General features: G+C 46.0%; 1 protein-coding gene across 1 annotated transcript in view; it reads right to left on the bottom strand.

Annotated features, from left to right (window-relative positions):
• FBXL5 (F-box and leucine rich repeat protein 5) overlaps window positions 1-14,462 on the bottom strand; it is a 316,902-nt gene that overhangs the window by 289,854 nt on the left and 12,586 nt on the right. The window lies entirely within an intron of this gene.

Below are 14,462 nucleotides of genomic sequence, written 5' to 3'. Positions count from 1 at the left end.
AGTGTCCCATCCAGGGTAGTATCCGGTACTTCTGAATGAAGCCCTGATGTTTTCATATGCTTCGGGGGAGGTTAAGGTGATGAACCACAGGAGAAAGTGCATTAATAATGTCAGAGTGGCTTGGAGCACAGTCAATTGAAACCTGTTTGTTGACAGCCTGACCAACAATGGGAGCGGGTATCACATTATCACAGTTAGAGGGAAATGCCATACGGGAGACCATTATGACCAGCAGTCAAATCTTGTTGACAAGAACTAATTATCTATTCTACTGTGGTAATCTCTCTATTAAATGTTCCCATGACACCAGTTATGTAGTTCTATGCTGAAGAGTGTGTTTACCAGGCAACTTCCTCTTTTACAAGGTTGACGTATGCTTCTTTTTGTCCATGATTTATTAAAGTTAATTAGTGCATTTCTAAAATAAAAAGCTTGGAGCGTCTAGACTCTGACGGGCGCAGGATGGGCCTGCCCTTGGCACAGCCCACGCATGTCCCACACCCATGGGAGGTGTTGCTAGATGTGCTGCTGCAGCACAGAAATGCTGCAGATGCCCCTCCTCTGTGGGCTTTCTGATGCGGTTACTCCTGGGACTGCGACCTCCTTTGCAGAACCTCTGGCCACAGAAGAGAGCAGGAAAGTGTCCCAAGCCACGGGAGGTGTTGTAGCGCTATAAACGCTGCAGCAGTGCTGCAGAAGCCCCTCCTCCTTGTGCTGGCTGATGCAGTGATCCCTGGGACTGCGAGTCCCTTTGCAGGAAAGCGTTTTGAAACTCAACTCACAGAGCTGCTGCTAAAATATTACGATGTGTTGCTACTGCGGGGGGCGTGATAAACGCCACCACTTCCGAGTACTAGGAGCATCGCTTATCCGCCACAGCGCAAGTTAGATAGTCTGTGCTTGGGGTGGGTACAGCAGCATCCTTCACTTAAAATATACATCCAGGGCTCTCAAGTTTCCTAAGACCGTGCCTAAGAAACTACTAAAAACGTAAATAACCCCAATAAATATGTTCAAAACATGACTGCGAATCTCAAACAATATAGCAAAGTCACAACTACTTGTATGTTCAACTGGCATTGTGGGAACAAACTGCCATTACAATTAATCGTCAAAGTATGGGTACACATGTAAGTAAAGTCTGGTGTCTCAAGTCAGCCATTACAAATTCCAACGGCTTGTAAAATACCCTTTGGGCAAATTGTATTCTTTACAGAAAATCTCTGAACTGATAATGTACCCCTTTCATCACAAACATGAGATATGTCTGATGCACTGGATGCATAGGAATGTGAAAGTAGACATCCTTCAAACGGACGGTGTCAGGTAGTCATTCTCTTCCAATAAGGGTATCACCTGTTAATGTCTGTCATTTGGAACCTCTGGATTTGTTCAAAAAAAGGTAGATTGAATACTGGGTGCAAGGTTAGACTTTGTTTCAGTATCAAAAAGCATACTTGTGACTACCTCATGCAAATAAATATTTTATTTCAAATTCCTTTGTAACAGTTCTTGTTGCATGTTATTGTACGTGGATGTATTCTTTTTTTAATTATAATTTTGATACTTTGATTCAACGGTTTGAGTTTTTTTTTTTTTTTTTTGATATTCTATTCAATAACCATGCCTGATCAAATTTAGAAGCTATTCATCTGTTATGGGCTCCCAGGAACTGGAGCAGTCTATTGTTATCAACCATTCTACTGTTTAGTGCTGAGGTTGCTGAACAATACACTGATTGTGCACTGTTGACAGGCCATCTTGACAACAGGATTCGTCTTCTGATTTTTCCTCAACTTCGAAAGGTGGTTTTCGTCTGATGGGGTTGCTGCCAATAAATAGATTGGGCTTAACCTACTCCTGCACACCGTCTCCAAAACTTAGTTGTATGGGGTTACCTCCCTCGTCTTCTCCTGCCTGTAGAACCTCCTCCTTCAAAGTTGTATCTCATGGTTTGAAATGTTCCAATGTTTTAGTAGTTTCATTTGCTTTTTAAACGTCTTCCAGAGAGGAATCGACTTCTACGTCAAATAAATGACTGCCTCTGAAGAGCACACCTATTATGCTGAATTGCTGTTCACGTTTGAAACCAGAGATACACATCAATGCATGAGTACCCAAAGCAGTTCTTATTGCTGCGAGTCTAGTCTAGTGCTGATTTTAAACATATTGTTGATCTAACAGCCCAATATAGATTATGCCTCTTAGGAAATTCTACAGGCAGGTCCTATTGTTGGTGCACATATCTATTAAGTAAGACAATGGATCTAGTTATACACTGTTAAGTAGCACCTGCTCCCCGTTACCAGAAGTCTTGAGAAGCTGAGGATTGTTCCCTTTTGAGGTAGACACTACGACAAATTAGGTTCTGCATGCACTTTTATGGTCTGTGTGTCCCATGAGGTTGTCTTATTTTTTTCCTCTACGTGCAAAAATACCACCTTTGAGGTAGTTGGTTTTCGAAAAATCTCTACTTTGCTGCAGAATGCTTGGTAGCAACAGGTAGGAGTTTTTTGTTGTATTTTATTTAACTAAGAGCATTTAGCATTTCCAGCTGTAACCAAAACAGGTCCTGGTCTGTTCCATTTGGACACCAAATGCACCCACTACTACATCTACTACCCATGACACATGGAAATAACGGGAGGATGCCCAGGAAGGGCACGTCTCGCTGCTCCTGTGGGGAGTCTGTTGTGTCTTCCCACATTCCTTTTTCATCCTGTAGATCATACATGGTATCCTCCAACTCAAAGTCTGGCTGTAGTAGTACCAAATGGTCTGTCCTTCTGGAACATGCTCTGATGCACCTGTGAGTCTACTTTTTTTTTGCCTTTGCTTAATTTCCAAGGACTGTTCTCTTTATACCCAGTGCTTTTGGTGTTTTGTGCAGCAACTGGCTCACATAATTTTTTTCTTTTTATTCCGATTCATCATTCTTGTGTCGAGTGACTGCCTTTGGCGACATTGGAATATTTTTTTCCCCACTGTTTTTTTTTTTTCTCTTCAGGCAAAACTCTCCCTTTCCCCTTGGGAAGTCAATCGTACTACTAATTTGGGCAAATGCCTTTAGACAAATCCGTCCCAGGTGATATTGTTTGGACCCCATAGGATGAAATGTGGCAACAACCTCCTTTCCTGATGGCTTTTTTGGCATGCAGTGTTTGCCATATGCAAGCCTTCATGTTTGCTTGAGATGACTTCAACTGTTTTAATCCGGATTTGGATACCTTGGAACTTAATGACTTTTAAACTATTTTGCTGTGGGGCATTGTAGACTTAGGGTCAAACCTCTTTACGCCCTAACTCTGAGCTTTTTGTAAGCCGATTCACGATCCTGCAAGAGAAAATCTTTTTGAGGTCTAAATCCAAGTGGTGTGCTCTCTGGACCGAGTCCAAAGAAGCTACCTCTTCCTCCTCTGAAAACCCCCAATTCCTCCATAAATGGATTTTTTTTCTTCATTCTGTCCCCTGTTGCCAACAGTTTAACTCAATGAACGAAGGATTTTGGTTTGAAAAGCAAATGTGCATAATCATCCTGAGAACTCTGGCCTTTTAGGTGACAGAACGTGCATACCGAGTGCTCATCCTTGACATCCAAACTTTGATCGCAGTTTAGACAAAACGTGAAGTGTGTTCCTGCTACCAAATGACAAAGATGAGTATCATACATACCACATGTAATAAGTCATTCTCAGTAAGTATAAGACCCCTTTCAAAGCATCTGAGCCTTCTATGCAGAATTGATCTCAAAGAGATGGACTATTGGTATTTCAAAGTCTTTTTTGCCCTTTTTTCTGAAGAATGTCGACTAAATGTGTGGGAGCTCTCCCAACACACCTTTGACTCCACTGGCAGGAACAAAAACAAAAAAAATGGAGGTCACATCCGAGGGACTTGCTGGAGGCATAATACCAAGCAATATCACTCAATGTAGAAAATATTTTGGAAAGAAACATTCCAGACCTATACACCAGACAGCAGAACAATATACAATATGTGCATCTAGAAGAGATTCATGCAGTAAGATGAAAGCATAAAGAAAAGCATGGGGGGGGGGGTTTGAGCCATAATGAATGTATTATTCTTTTACTGGATGCATACTAACCTATTTAAGGTTTCCTGGGACAGTGGGTGCTCCAGACTGGCCATACTTTATAGGTATTCAAAAACAATTTGTAGGTTGTTTCTCCACACTATAAACACATGAAAAGGAACTCCTGTATAAAGTTGGATGACGTTCCTTTCTAAGGTGGGAAGGGAAAAGTGATACCATTATATTTTATGTTGATATAGTGAAAAGAAAATTTAAGAAGTAGTAACATGTTTTTCTATAGGCAAAAACTGGTTTGCACTGGATTAAGTATAGACATTTTATGGCACTATCCTACTACTATGCCACAACTCTAACACAATATGAAGAAAAAAAAAAATCAGGATCCCCGACTACATCCAGCTTGAATTAGCTCTGTATTGTCGATCATGGTTGAGTCTATCAAGGTGGTAGGGGGCATGGCTAACCCAGCCAAGATGGCGGGCGTATAATCCAATGGCTCCGTCGGGGCCTGTTCAGAGATCCTGAAATACAAACTCTGCCTCAATAAGGAGGCTGCGGCTAGGGGTGGGGACACGGACTCGTGCGACGCCCTGCACTGGGCGGGAGACTTCCGGACCCCACGGACAGGAGCGGCAGAGACCGTCTGGGCCCTGCAGGAGACGGAGATGCGCTACACAGGGTGTGCGGAGCCACTGCTGGGCCCCCTCGCCGCCGGGTGGAGCGGACCTGCCGGGGCACAGCGGTGAGTGCAGTGAGGGCAGCGGCGGTCGTTGGAGGAGATGAGGGGCTGAAAGGCGCAGTAAGCAGTGGGCAGAACTATCCTAAGCAGTGAGCGGACGCCCCATGACACCAACCCCTCCGCGCAGACCACTGGTGTGCCGCCTCAGCCCAAACATCTCGACCTGGGAGGTGTGACCACAGCTAGCACCAGTCAGAATTTGGACTGGCATATAGCGCGGGAAGAGAACACCTCAATCGGTGGGCACCAGAGGAGGGAGCACCCAGCGGACCAGGGAATGGTCTCCCCGACGTGGCGAGGCCTGCTGGAATTAACCCAGATTGTGACCGGCGAGAGTCAGGACCAATAAAAAGAGAGATCCCCACCCCAGCTGGGCACTTAGATTACAGTGCAGAACACCACAGATGTCATCCAGGAACCGGAACAAGACCAACATGATGAGCCGCAAAACCCCAGCCGACCGCAGCGGGGAGCACACCGGAGACCTCACCCAACCAACAGAACAAGCCACACTAGATAAGATACTAGGTGCAATTGAGGACACCAAGGCAACCCTGCAACACGATATCAACCAAGTGGCAGTAGAGGTGGGTCTTCTGAGGGCGGACCACAAAAAGCTGACAGAGTGCGGGAGGCAGAAACTACATTGACGGAGCTTGCACCGATACAAGAAAACCTGGCAGCCACAGTAATCAACCTAACTGACCGAGTTCTGCTCCTGGAGCGAAGGGCAGAAGAGGCGGAAGGGAGACGCTGCAGGAATAACGTGCAGGTGGTGGGCCGACCGGAAGGAGCAAGCATGGTAGAGTTCCTCGAGGGGTGGCTACGCACGGCGGTAGCGCCAGAGCATGTCTCCATTTTTCTCCTTGGAACATGCACACCGGGTGCCCTTGAGACCCCTAGAGCCAGGGAGGCCGCCCCAGGTGGTGGTGGCTAAACTCCTGCACTACACGGACAGAGATGCCCTGCTCCAACGGGTCAGAGAAGCTGGCCCCTTCAAGGTGGCGAACGGTTAGGTGACGCTATTCCCAGACTTCACATTGGTTGTTCAAACTAGACGGGCCTCCTTCCTAGCTGTGAAGAGGGCACTCAGGGAAGAAGTGATTCAGTACTCACTCCTTTTCCCGGCCAAGCTGAGGGTGATTGGAAGAACATAGTTTGGTCATCGACAGAGACCCGAAGAGGCATGGGAATGGCTGGAGACACGCAGAATAGGGGGGAAGGCACCGCAGCGGGAGAGACCAGGCTGGACGTGGACGCCGTGGGGGACTGGGCAGACAGCGGAACAGGCACCGCCCGCATGCTGAACCGACCAGGGCCCAAAAAGACCTTGCAAAGAAAGCGGCCCTAGAGGCAGCAGCATCCATAAACAAGGAGGTGTCCTCGCAGGATGGTAGTGGAGGAGAATCGGACCGTGCCTCTGTGTCCTCGGCGGAGGGCTCCGGCTGCTCTGCGCCTTCCCCGAAGGTGACCCCACAAACTGCGGTCGAACTGGGCTGAGCAAACCCATAAGCCTGGACCTGACGTGAGGAGCACAGACAGCAGGCCCCTGACGGGCACGGAGTCACTACCCCTACAGGTACCTCTCGGCCACTCAACTTAAGATGGCCAGATCTATACCTAACTTGTTGACTAAGTTGCACTGTTACACTATTTTCTGGGCTACCTACAGTTGGAGAGGTGCCCTAGGGACGGGGATTTGGCATTCACAAAACCTGAGGGAATGGATGCAGGCATGTGAGCTGGTAGATGTCTGGCGCAAACAACACCCAGGAGAAAGGGATTACTCCTACTACTCATGCTTGCACCGGGTCCACACCAGGATAGATAGGATAGTATGCTCAGCCTCCGTAGCGCAGGGAATGACGCACTCGGAATATCTAGGGGGCACCCTCTCTGACCATAACCCCCTGATGCTCACATGGAGGGCGACTGACGATAGACCCCCCCATATCAATGTGGAGACTGACCCTGGCAGCGCTAGAAGATCAGGCTTACAGAGAAATGCTCCGCACTTATCTGGCAGGCCAAATTGCTATTAATAAGGGATCCGCCTCGGCCAGGCATGTGGAGTAGGAGACACTTAAGGTAGCGACAAGGGGTTACTGCCTGGGACAGACAGAAGGAATAAGACGCACCCTGGAGCGGGAATTAATCAAGATAGAGAAAATCATACATGAAGGAAGCAGGGGGGATGTAGAGGTGACTGAGCACTCCAGGTACACAGAGACGAAGAGAGCCCACTCACAGATCGAGGAGCAGTTGAGATGCCATAGTGTGCAGAGATACTTAGCCTAGATACAGGCAAAGGAGGGCCGATCAGGCAAGATGTTAGCTTGGCTGGTGAGACCGAGGAGGGAGGAGGGGGAGACACTTATGAGGGTGCGTGATATGAAAGGAGAGAGCAGATACACACCGGGTGCCATAAACAACGCCCTTAGAGATTACTATACCTCCCTCTATAGGAGTCCAGACATACCTGACACCGAAGCTTACTTGCACCCACTACCATTGAATAGACTGGCGTATGAAGAGAGGGACAGACTGGGCGGACCAGTGACTGTAGGGAAAGTCCAGGAGGCCATTGCGCAACTGACGTCAGGGAAGACCCCAGGCACGGACAGACTCCCAATGGACTTCTATAAGAGGTACTCGGCCGTGCTTGCTCCCCAGCTGGTGGAAATGTACACAGAGGTGTTCCAACGCGGCCTCCTACCGGACTCAATGAGGGAAGCTTTGGTGGTCCCTCTCCCCAAGCTGGACTCAGGGGAGGTGTCGGTGACTGACTTCCGTCCACTGTCAATGTTGAACAGTGACTTCAAGATCCTCAGCAAGCTCATGGCCAATCGATTGCTCCTACATATATCCAATTTGATACACAAGGATCAAAATGGGTTTGTACCAGCAAACAATACCTAGACGCCTCTTTGCTATCTTGCATATGCCACATGAGGAGAAGCCACCTGCCGGGATGCTCCTCGCGATTGACTTTGAGAAGGCCTTTGATTCGATTCAATGGGATTGTCGGAGGACTGTCATGCTCCGAATGGGATTGGGGGAAGGATGGGTGGACCTGCTCTAATGCGGCCCCCCCTGGCAAGAGTAAGAACAGGTAGGACAGTTTCGGAGGCTTATCTAATATGTAGGGGCACTAGGCATGGGTGCCCTTTGTCCCCATTGTTATTTGCTTTGGCTATTGAGCCTCTGGCGGCCAGGTTACGGACGGAGGTCAGGGGCAGAGGAGTGGAATGGGGACAGGATGAACATATTGTCTCACTCTATGCTGATGACATGCTAATCTACCTAAGGGAAGGTGAGTCTGGGCTACCGTGGGCTCTGGCTACTCTGCACCACTTTGGGGGTCTCTCCGGCCTGCGCCTCAATAGGGGCAAGACCTTTGGTTTCCCCTGATGGCTGGAGGTGAGAACCCCTCATCCTGTCCGGAGGATATGGTATGGGCACCACATACTTTCAGGTATTTGGGCATACAGGTGTTCCATGACCTAAAAGGACCTTTGCGAGGGTAACTTAGGTAGGGCGCTCTGTTCGCTCCGGGCATCCGTGGGGTTTTGACGGTCTCTTAACCTATCCATAATGGCCAGAGTATTGTTATCTAAAATGATTATGCTGCCCCGCCTCCTTTACTACTTCACCAACCTGCCGGTGTTAATCCCTCTGACGTGGTTCAGGGAGTTGAACACCCTGCTCAGGGACCTTATCTGGGACGGAGGCCGCAGACGCACTGCGCTCGCGATCATGTGCAGACCGACTAGAGCGGGGGGACTGGGAACTCCAGATTTCGAATTTTACTATCTGGCATGTCAGCTGCAGTGGATCTCCAGGTGGTGCGCAGGGTGAGGTCACCTAGACAGATGTACTGCTAACGGCGAGAAGCAGAGAGAGTGCATCATAGCACAAATGATAGGTCACGAGTGGAGGCGCGGGAGGGGAATGTCATGACTGAGGTAGCCTTGTCTTGCTGAAGAGATGCTCGCGCCGTGTGGGAGTGGGACGGCCTTACTCCGCAGCACTGCCCCTGTCAGTGATAACTCAGGGCACCACGGAGGGGGCCTTTCTGAGCTCAGGGTTGGGAGTCTGGACGAAAGCTGGGGTGGAGACTATAGGGGACCTCTTCCGAGACGGGGTGTTGAGGCCCTTCACAGACATGACTGATCAAAGGGTAGTACCAGCTGCACAATTCGTATTATACCAATACCTGATACATAACATAAAGGAACACTGGGACACAGTTAATCCAGAACCTACTACACATCGGGTCTTGCACCTACTGCTAACCTCTGGAGTAGATCGTCATCTGGTATCCGGGCTGTACAGGGCCCAAAATGATGACAAACTAGACCCACTACAGTCACTGAGGGAGAGATGGGAAAAGACACTGGGTAGAGACATGTCGGAGGCGGAGTGGAGGAAAGTTTTGGCATACCCATGGGTGGTCTCACGAAACACACGACTACGATACATACAGTATAACTATACCCACAGGACGTACCTCACTCCGCACCGGCTGAATCTCCTATACGAAGGTGAGCTTAGAGGGTGCCCCAGATGTGGTGAGGTGGACGCGGTATGGCACTGCCCCGAGCTCCTGCAGAGCTGGAAGGCAGCGTTGACAGACCTGGAGGATCTCTTGGGCGCCACACTGGTGTTGGCCCCTTCCACGTGCCTGCTGGGCTTGTACCCGGGGTTGACCCCTGGGAAAGTAAGAGGACGATTCCTTGACCTGGCACTGGTGTTGTTTAGGAGACGGATTACGTTTGGCTGGAGATCGCCAAGGGGCCCGTCCATAGAGGACTGGAGACGGGATGTGTCGAAATGGGCAAGGGCCGAACTGCAGGTATTGTGGCGTGAGGAGGCACGGGGAGTGCGACAGACACCCATTGCACCGACTTGGGAGGAGGCACTGACCAAATGGGAGCGTAGGGAACGAGAAGTGGGAACCCCGACAGATGGGATGGGGGCAGCCACGGATCAAGAAAAGAGAGTGGCCGAAATAGGAGTGACATAATGAATCCTAATATAAATGGATAAACCGGTCTGGCCCTCCCCTAGCGAGCAATGATTGAAGGGTCCAGAGGGATAGAGGGCAGGCACAGATCGCACCAGCTGACACTGGAGGAGGCGGCATGGGAGGGGAGCACCTCAGCCCCCTTGGTGAAGGCCCTGTCTGGAAAAAAAAAAAATACAGATAGCGAGCAGACCTGGCGCCCCGCCCGGCAAAGGACCCCTGGCCCGTACCCATGTAACTAGTAGCCAGTATTCACCCTCTCTACAATGCACCATCATGTACATAGTTTGGTTAGAGCTAAGCATAAGAATGTTACATGGTCAAGAGAACGATAACTTGGTATACGACAAAGGAACATATGTTTTGGACACACAGATTAAACACAGAGCCGGGACCACACTAAAGGCTGGGCACTAACTTTGAGTGGGATTGCAGCAAAGATTTGATTAGAGATTACTCTTGGAAGTTGCAACAGCTAGTATAAATGTATGAATAAGTATGTCAAGGACATAACCAGAATTGATTATGTACAACAGTAAAATGTTAATAAAAACAATATAAAAAAAATATATAAAAAAAAAAGGAGTCTATCAAGGTGGTATTCACCTACTTAGAGGTGGAAAAGACACGGACAATGAAGCATGCCACAATGAACAGCAGATGCGGTGTCATTGTCCAATATTTTGTTAGATTTGTGGCATAGTAGTAGGAAAATGTTATAAGATCTGCATACTTCTTGTGTAGCATTAGAGTTCAGCCTCCTTTGTTTGTGACTCTTAATGGATAAAGGCATTTTAAGAAATATGCTTTTTAGGTCTGGCTGGACTGTGTGACTGTATGCTCAGCTTAGGTGATGAAACTAAAAAAAGAAAAAAAAGAACAGAAAATAGGAACTTTTCAACAGTACTACAGAAAGGGGCCTAGGTTTGGCCCACATGTTGGTGGACAGGAGCCTGATTTGATTGAGCAGAACTCGACAGAAAACAATCCCTACCATCCAAGAGCTGTATCCATTTGTTTATCAACCTGTGTGAGCCAGAGATTTGTATCAGGTCTAGTTATTGTTTTACAATAGAGCTTGACCTTTAGGTTAAATACATGCCACTGCAATGCTAGATTACAAAGTCATGGTGGTTGTTCTTTTCCGGCAGAAACAAAGATTGGTGGCAAGTAGGAGAGATGCGATGCTATATTGCTGCCTTTCCATTATTAATTCTACATTAAAGTGGTGTTTTTCCATTCTATTTCCTAGTTTAAAGATTAATAGTCTGGAGAAACTTAATTTAAGCCCCTGGGCTCCCAATGAATAAAGGATTCACCTGAATGTATTATTTAAAAATGTATGTTATATATATTTCATTTATTTCAAATGTAATATTATAATATCTTAAATTACATGGGTTTACTTGTTTAATGTACTGGAATTTTACAATGACCTTCCTGAATCCTAAAGCCTCACTTACTGTTATTAACAGCACCATTCTGTGAACCCAACAAACTTGTTGCTACCCTTACCTTAAAATCCCCTTACTGTCGCTTAATGCAACATTTTCGTGAACCATAGGACCTCTTAACCCTACTCTTTGCTGAGCCCTTCAAAATCCTTACTTTCCTTTAATGCTACACATTTCTGAAAACCCCCAACTACCTCTTAGAAGTACCCTCCCTTAAGCCCAAAAAAAAAAAACCTTCCTACTCTCAACTCTACCTGTTCCTGAACCCTAAAACTCCTTAGTACCCCTTAGCAATACCCTTCGCTAATGCTGAAAAATCCCTTGTTACCACAATGCTAATTTTCCCTGAATCCTAAAAATCTAAACTACTCCCAATAACCGTCCCTCAAACCTAAAAAAAAATACTTACTGCCCATAATGCTACTCCCCCCATGAACTTATAAAACCCTTACTACCCTTAAAATTATCTATCCCTGAACTAAAAAAAAAAAAAAAAAAAAAAATAAATAAATAAATAAATCACCCGTAACCGATACTAATCCTAAAAACATTAGTGCCCCTTAACACTACCCTTCGCTGAACCCTAAAATACCCAGACCACAACTTAATGCTACCCATCGCTAAACCCGAAAAAAAAATCCTCAGCTACCCTTCCCTGAAACCTTTACTACTCCTTACAGCTACCTTCTTCCTTAACAACCCCAAGCTATTCGTTAACACTAATCTTCCCTAAGCTCTAAAAATTCATTACTACCCCTTAATGCTACCATTCCCTTAACCAGACAACCTCTTTAATATCCCTTAAAGCTACCCATGCTTGAGCCCTAAATATCCCAACGCTACCTTCTATGAACTCTTAAAACCTACTGCTACACTGAATTCTACTATTCCCTAAACCCTAAGAACCTTACTACCTCTTAACTCTACCCATCTCCGACACCTAAAAAACCTTTAATTCCCCTTACAGCTCTACTATCTGAACCATACAAATCCATCACTGAGCCCTGAAAGCTACCTCTTAATTATACCCATGCCTGTAGCATAAAACCTTTACTACCATCCTTAACACTACCCTTCCCTAAAATCCTCTTGCTACCACTTAATGCTACTCATCCATAAACAGTAAACAAAATCCTTACTGACCCCTTATGCTACCCTTCCATGAAAGCTAAAAACCTTTATCATCCCTTAAAGCTACCCTTCCCTTAACCCTACAAAAACCTCCATATACATTAACGCTATTGCTCCTGGAATCCTAAAACCAATTACTGCCCTAAAAGCCCCTTACTATTCTTTCATTCTACCATTTCCGGAACCCTACGAACTCCTTACTCCCTCGTAATACTCCCTCAGTGATTCTTCCTGCTGAAAGTGGGGGATTTTGAGGGGGTGGGGGGCTGAAGGGAGAATGGGCCTAAGAGTGCAATACTGGGAAGAACTAGGAAAGTACTGATTTCCATGGTAATTACTCATCTCCGAGACAACCCTCGGGGTCTTATTTATATCCCTGTTATTTCTATTACCACCTCCCTCCTGCATTTATCAATGCCCCCGGTATCGGGAACTCTGGGGAAAAGTTACCAGGTGATATCAGGGACGTTACTACAAGGCTCTTAGTGGCGCCAAGCAACAGGGAAAAGTTGCCTCTTTAAAGAGCTAGGACGTTTTTAGGGCACCAGTGGAAGTACTTTAAGGAATATGATGTAATAAATGTTGCTGTCTATGCTCAATGGAGCTGTGCTGCATTGCCATTTTGAAGAAATGAGAACTGCACCACTAATGAAGTAATTTGCCCAACACATGTTGTTTAGTGTTACAACACAATATAGTAATGCAGTTACCACAAACCAGTTACTATGACATTACCACAAATTTAGAGACAAATGCTCAAGTACTGCTGTTGTCTCTTTTACCGCTTGGAGTAAAATTTGCACCAGCTTTTTGCTTGTGCTTTGGTACTAAATTGCATAGAATGCAGTACTTTTAAAGCAAAAAGAGTCTTAAACGCACTGAAAATCACTTTCCATACATTTCACTTGATTTGCTGATTTAAAGCATTCAAAAGATTCTAAATGACAACCAAAGTAGTATGTCAGTGAATGACAAAATACACCCAATATTAGTACATGACTGAGTTATATTTTTACGTAATAACGGTAGATCGAGGTAAGGTAGTTCTTCCTTGACAGCGCAGCTGTCTGGATGACATACATTTAGTAGTTCTTTAAAATATGCATCGAGTGGGGCTTTGGCGTGGCTCTACATAGAGGAGTATTACTCTCTCATCTCATATTATCAGCTGGCGATGTATCAATCAGTCTCCCTGGAAGTGATTGAACTAGAATACACAAGGTATTATTCTAACTCAAAAAATTAACTCACTATGCTGTTTGTCACATTCTGTTCTTTTAGTCCTATTTACATTCTACACAGAAAACAATATTTTTGCTAGTGTTTTTCCCCAACACTGGCAAAGAGTCGGTAGGACAGACTTTAATGTGATAAACAACATTTGTGCACACAAAATACACAAACAGCATTTATGAATACCTCTACATTTGTTGGTACATTGAAAGTTGCCAATGCTTGTTTGCATTTCTACCATTTGTTATCCAGTAGGTTATCCACCAGTGAACATTCCATAGCTGGTGGTGTACAGGTAGGGTTCCATGTGTACTCTTTGATTCTGTGCAGCAGTAAAAAGCATTAGTAGGCAATCAATGATTCAGACATCTGAACGAAGCCCTAATAGCTGCCCCCCACCAGCCCTGCTCCACCTTCTCAATACCAAATTCAGAAACACTTTAAAACAGGACAAACACCAGATTTAAGAGCTATATTAAAACACAGTTGCTAATTATGGTACACTAACCACTAACCACCGTTTTTTGATCACCCCAGTGCATGTCTGATCAAACATCCAAAGAGCATTGGACTGCCAAGTGCTGTACGAGTCTGTAGTATGTTTAATTAGAAAGGGAAATGTGCTCGGCAGAACAAACAGTATGCAAACGTAAACGTAATCCCCATGTATCATATTCTTGTACCTTACGGCTTTATAATTAGAGGTTTGAGAAATCCCTTAAACCTATGCAAAGCACTAGGGATTGTTAAAGCTTCTCCGTCATTCTGGATTCAAAGTGTTTACAACCCGTCTGAAAGAATTATAAGGTTGTTTTTTTTTGTTTT

Source organism: Pleurodeles waltl, chromosome 1_2, assembly GCF_031143425.1.
Source record: "Pleurodeles waltl isolate 20211129_DDA chromosome 1_2, aPleWal1.hap1.20221129, whole genome shotgun sequence".
Classification (NCBI taxonomy): domain Eukaryota; kingdom Metazoa; phylum Chordata; class Amphibia; order Caudata; family Salamandridae; genus Pleurodeles; species Pleurodeles waltl.
The sequence above is the reverse complement of the archived record's forward strand: the minus strand, read 5'-3'. Positions and strand labels throughout refer to the sequence as shown.